Source organism: Hydra vulgaris, chromosome 10 (genome assembly GCF_038396675.1).
Source record: "Hydra vulgaris chromosome 10, alternate assembly HydraT2T_AEP".
NCBI lineage: Eukaryota > Metazoa > Cnidaria > Hydrozoa > Anthoathecata > Hydridae > Hydra > Hydra vulgaris.
The window spans coordinates 18971697-18977942 of record NC_088929.1 but is presented as its reverse complement, the minus strand read 5'-3'; the positions used below and the strand labels follow the sequence as shown (position 1 = coordinate 18977942).

Below are 6246 nucleotides of genomic sequence, written 5' to 3'. Positions count from 1 at the left end.
TAAGTGATTTTCTACTACTAAATATATATATATATATATATATATATATATATATATATATATATATATATATATATATATATATATATATATATATATATATAAAGCAAACTGTTTTTTAGGATTAATACAGAAAACATTCAAAAGTAATAACCGAATCGTAATAAGACAATTGCATCTATCATTAGTAAGACCTCACTTGGAATATGCAGTGTCTGTCTGGTATCCTTACTTAAAAGGTGACATTAAAACTGTAGAAAGCATACAAAGAAGAGCAAAAAAATTAATAATGAGATAAGAAATTCCAGCTATGAAGACCGGCTAAAAAGATTGGGAAATATGTCTTTAGAAACCCTTTAAAAATACTAACCAACAGCATTTAAGAAATCAGCACTCCGTCACAAAGCAGACCATAAAATCGTGTTTACCACTTTTTACACTAACAGAATTGTAAGTAATTGGAATAAACTAAGTTCACAAAGAGTAAATCAAGAAACAATATATAAATTTAAAAACAAGATATTGTTTACTTGTATTATTTATAAACAAATTGTTGTTTCCATGTTTGCGGCAGTTGTGGTCAAAATTTTAAGAATTTTTGGTTCTCAGGCTTCAATCATCGCAATTTTTTGAAAAGCATTCTTACTTGACATAATTACGAACATGTAAGTGTTTGGAGTTAGTTCCATGTCTGGAAGTTACTTATCTCGATTACCAAAAAATGCTCGATCGGCCCCCTTTATAATATTAAATATACAGGGGCGGATCCAGCATTTTTTTGGTATTGAGATAAGTAACTTTCAGACATGGAACAAACTCTAAACTATTTAGGTTATTTAGGTGCTCCAAGAAGCCCTTACATAAGAGTACTGCGAAATAGCATTTAACCAGGAAGTTCATACATCCTTTCTTACCAATGATGCATATAAATTGCTAGAACCGGTTTGAAACCAGATCTCTGACCACTACACCACGGCTACTACTGTGTCCTTCAAATTGAGGCGGGTTAAGCTTTATATATTATTTCATATACTAAAAGATTATTGTAATAAAATTAAAACTAATATCGAATAGATATAGTGACATTATAGTACTAAATTATATCCTAAACTGTAATTAGATTTTACACGATTATAGTTTTGGATAGTAAAGTTATCTAAATATCAGAACAAAATCGTAATGCTTAAGTAGCAAGTTTTGTATGAGTCATAACAAAACCTGCAACCCCTCTCCCCCTGATGGCGGACGTAACTTGTGGACGAATAATAATTGTAACATCTAAATAACTGTTAAACAAAAAAAAACCATACAAAATTAAATATAAAATAATTTGCTAAGAGTTTGCTGCAAAAATGATGTAAATTTATTAGTTTATAAAAATGGAAATAATAAAATTTCGCTACGAGTTCCTACTTAAAATTGAATATAAAATAATTCGCTAAGAGTTTGCTGCAAAAATGAAATAAATTTTTTAGTTTATAAAAGATCGAAATATTAAAATGTCGCTACGAGTAGGATTTGAACCTACGCGGGAATATCCCATTTGATTTCGAGTCAAACGCCTTAACCACTCGGCCATCGCAGCTGTACATAGCCAATTGATATAATGATTTGAGCTATTTCGGAAGTATGAGCATTATAAAAGTGTTTTTGTAAAATAAAGATTTAGAAAACAAGAAAAAAGTATAAAGACAAAGAAAAAATTTTAGACATCAACTTTATTTTGTTTCAATAAAACTAATTTTTAAAAAAGAGAGTCACTTAATGTATGTCTTTTCAGTCATCACATTAGACCCTGTCGAAAATAGTCGTTCAACCGGAGCACTCGACGGAAGAGGTGTGTTAAGTTCTAAAAAAACTTTTAATACTGCTGGGTATAATAATAACACAGTAAACTCTTTTGACTGTGATTTTAAATATAACTCCAACTCCTCAATACCAGAACTTGTAACTACGTTGCTTTCCACTGGTAAACAGAAAAAGTCTTCTTTAGACGAACCTGTTGCTATATGTGAAGAGGATTTGATTTCACAAGCTGTTGAACTAAGATCCACATTTTCAAACAAAGACTTTAACCAGTTTTCTGCTGTGAAACGTTTGACACCATCAAGCCATAATAATTTAAAACGCGGAATTAAACAAGATGCTAATATTAGTTCTTTTTTTTCCCAAATAGAACAAAATCGAGTTTTAATTGAAGTTCTTACCGTGTTGACAAGTGGACCACAAAAGTTCATACTTTTCTGTTGCAAAATAATTAATTTTTTATCCAAAGCATAAAGCGTTGGTAACAAATACCCCGTGAACATTGGTTCTTCTCCTTGTAAAAAGTCTAAAGATTGGGCAAGAGGAGTCATCACTTCACAATATTCATGAATTAATTGAATTTCTTGATTAGTGAACCTTTGTATTTTGCTGAAATCCATTATGTTATTCACTTTGTTATGTCCATTAGAGTCTAAAAATATATTTTTAATTTGTAATAAGCTATCATAGGTACAGTTCCATCTTGTTTTGTTTGTTGTTTTTAAATAAACCTCTAATGTATTGTGAATTTTTTCAGCAACTCTATTTAATATATTTTGTTTACTCCATAATGATGAACACTTGCCCATAAATTTTCTTAAAATTAGTTTCTGAAGTCTGTACCATTTTCTCAACATCATTTTTTGCTATTAAGTCTAGTGTATGGCTAGCACATCTAAAATGTTGTGGTAACTGAACAAATAAGTCATTTTCTTCTTGTTCATAACTACTTTTGTCCAAAATTTTATACAAATTTATATTCTCATCGCATAAATTGTCATTGTTATAATCTTCATCATCATCATTACTATCTTCTTCATTCTCTGAATTTATTGAAATTGGATATGATTTAAAAGCTTTTACAAAATTCGAACCACTGTCTGTTGTTGTAGCAACAATCTTGTTTTGTATTTTATAGGTTGTATGAATCTTATACAAAACATTAGCCAAAACAGTATATGTTTGTTTTCCTTTTAAGCGACTACATGCTAAAGATACTGAATAACGCTGTAGAGTCTTTTGATCTATCCAATGGCAAGTCACCCCAATATAACCCTTTTTTACCTTTACTCCAACAGCCAGCTGTGGTTGCAACATACATAACATCTGCAAGTGTTGAAGTAATATCTTCAATCATTGATAAATACAGATTATTAATACGTAGTTTTAAAGTTTTACTACAAATAATCTTCAGGTCTTTAGGAAGGCCTAATTTCACCAAATTCACAAATGATGGTTTATCAACTATATTTAAGGGTTGTGTTTCACTAACAATAAAATTTACAACAAGTTGATTTAAACTTTTTTGATTCAATTTAAAATGCTCATTTCCTTTATTGGTTCCATATTTCTCAAGAGTAGATTGTACCACTCCTTTTTTCACATTCTCTGATGAACTAAATTTTTTCTTTTTAACAAATGCATCTTTTTTACCTTCATTTATAGCTTTTTCAAAAGCAACCATTTTGAATGGGTTAATTCTCTAATAAAAAAAAAATTTTAAGTTAACAATTTTTACTAATAAGTAAATCAAATTTGAAACCTCAGCAAATTCAAAGAGTTACATTCTTTATTCAACATGGTGTAATTATTGAACTTGCGTGTTTAACAATATATGCACCTATTCAAGCTACTTTATGTTTACAATAATTTCTTTTTTGCATCCGCTGGTATGAAGTACATAGAATGATACTATGCATGCTAAGTATGTATTTTATTTCATGCATAATTCAAAATAATTTAACTCAGTTAAATTCAAAATAGTAAGAAACACTAACATTTATTTACCTTAATATGCCGTTTTAAATTAGATGATGTATTTTTAGCTGTACTTTTTTATTTTCCTAAAGGGCCACACAAAACATATTTTGCATTTATATTATTGCCATTCATTCCATTAAATACAAAAAATGATTCCAAGCCGCTCCAAGGCAAACTTTTATCTAAGAGAAAAAGAAAACATTACTTAGTGTTAAGCATAATGGGTAGTTTAGTTGCATAGACTTACGACCTCAGTTAAGTTAAGGACGTTAGTTAATAAACTTACTTTAAAAATAATAAACTTAAGTCAATGCAATATAAAATAGATAGAAAGTAACAGCATATTTTATACAAACTTACCACTAACTTCAGTATTATTATTACATGCATAATTTCTGACACTTTCAATAACTGGAACATCACTAACAATATCAATAATCGGATTCATTCCGCCAACTAAAACCAGCTATAATATAAGGAACCAGTTATAATATAAGGAACCAGTTATAATATAAGGAACCAGTTCTAAGCTTCGTTCAAAAAAGGAACTAGTTCAAGGAACTCGTTCCTTTTGGAACGCGTTCTTCCAAACACTGAATCGGGTCATGCTAAAAAGAGATGTCACAAAAATTGAAAAATGAGTTAATAATGGTTTTGATGTTTTAAGAACAGGTTTCAATTATTTATGATAAAATTAGATATGTTAGATGCTTGGTGACCACAGTAACTGCAATCGATTGTGGAGCTGTTCAATGAACACATGAATTGTAACATTAACATTGTTCATTCTAGAAGGAGTAAAGTCACTGACTTATCCTCTTTAAGCATAAAAGTTCCTCTTATGCCGTTTATCGTATATATTATGAACTTACGTAGCCATATTAAATCCTATTATGATAAAACAGCTGTTAGAAAATGAGCATTTGACCGCGAGCCACACTAAAATTAAATAGTTTTATGTTTTGCAAAAAATAGTAGTTTTGAATTTATAAATTAAAATTTTTCGTAAAAAATACTTTTATTGTAAAATCTCGTCAGATAGAAAGTTTTCACGAACTGACCGATATAAATATAGTTATAAAAAAATTCACCCCACCCCCATGGCCTACTTAAATACACAGCCTTCTATTCTGCTTAAATCGAAAAAAAATAGAAGGCCACTTAAAAAAACGTATATTCCATTATGTGGACAAACTTTCTCAAAATACTTTGAATATTGCGCTATAAATGTTAAGTAAGTATCTGGAACAGGATAAAAATCTGGAACCGGATAAAAATTTTCGCGCAAGATTAATTGACATCTCTACTAAACTTCAACAACTTCGTATTGTTATTTGTGGCTACTTTTTAATTATTAATAATAATAATGGTTAATAAATGCTGTGTTGTCGGTTGTACCTCAAGTTATAATGGTGGGGAAGTAATGCCAGTCTTTGGTTTTCCAAAAGATGATGACTTGAGAAAGTTATAGATTAGATTTGTAAATAGAAATTGTTGGACTGTCTCTAAATCATTTGTGATTTGCTTAAAAGATTTTGATGAAAGTTTAGTACACAAAGGAGCATCAGAAAAACGATTTCGTTTGTTGTATAATTTGAAGCCTGTTCCTACAATATACCCGGCCAGCATTGCAACAGCTTCACTTCCAGCTATGTTTATACCAAGAAAATCACCAACTAAAAGAATTTTTCAAGAAGATGAATATCAGAAGTTTTTGTCAAATGATATTATTGAAGATCTTAATTCTCTTACAGTTGCTGATTTACCAATAGGATATTTATTTTCCAAATTCGATGATTGTGTCGTGTTCCATAAAATTATTCAAAATGAACTTCACATACCTAAAATTGCTGAATGTATTCGTATTGACAAAAATCTTCATGTCAAACTTTTTTATAAAATCTTACAGTTTCTTTGCCACCTTGGCTCAGAGTAACCCATCAATGTATGTTAAAGAGAAGGAGTATGCTGGAAAACTTCAATTCACATTTTAGCATCGAAAAAGAAAAGTTGTCTTCCATTCTTGAAGAACTTAAAAGTCACCAAATAAAAAAAAATCAAATTTATTCTTAAAATATGCTTCAATTTGCCTTGATGTTGCGTTACACATCATTGCAAACTTATCATTTACTGCTGAAGTCTTATCATTTACTGCTGAAGTCTTATCATTTACTGCTATCATTTACAAAAAATGGGCAGAATATTCTGGTGGAGATGTAATTGGAATTAGTGAAGAAAATGAATGTTATAGAAGCATTGTTTCTTTCATGGTAGTTGGTATAAAAGAAAATACCTCTTGTGTCATCAAAGCAATTCCAATTATAAAATTAAACAGTGATTGGTTGAAAACTGAAATTCTCAGCTTGATTCAATCTTTAATAAAATATAGTTTTAATGTTCAAGGTGTTGTTTGTGACAATCATGCTTCAAATGTTTCCTCTTTTACAAAATTGCTTGATG

General features: G+C 29.6%; 1 non-coding gene across 1 annotated transcript; it reads right to left on the bottom strand.

Annotated features, from left to right (window-relative positions):
- Positions 1 to 1503: 1503 nt before the first annotated feature.
- On the bottom strand, positions 1504 to 1585 carry trnas-cga (transfer RNA serine (anticodon CGA)). The gene has a single exon. It is a non-coding gene; the product is annotated as a tRNA-Ser (tRNA).
- Positions 1586 to 6246: the final 4661 nt, after the last annotated feature.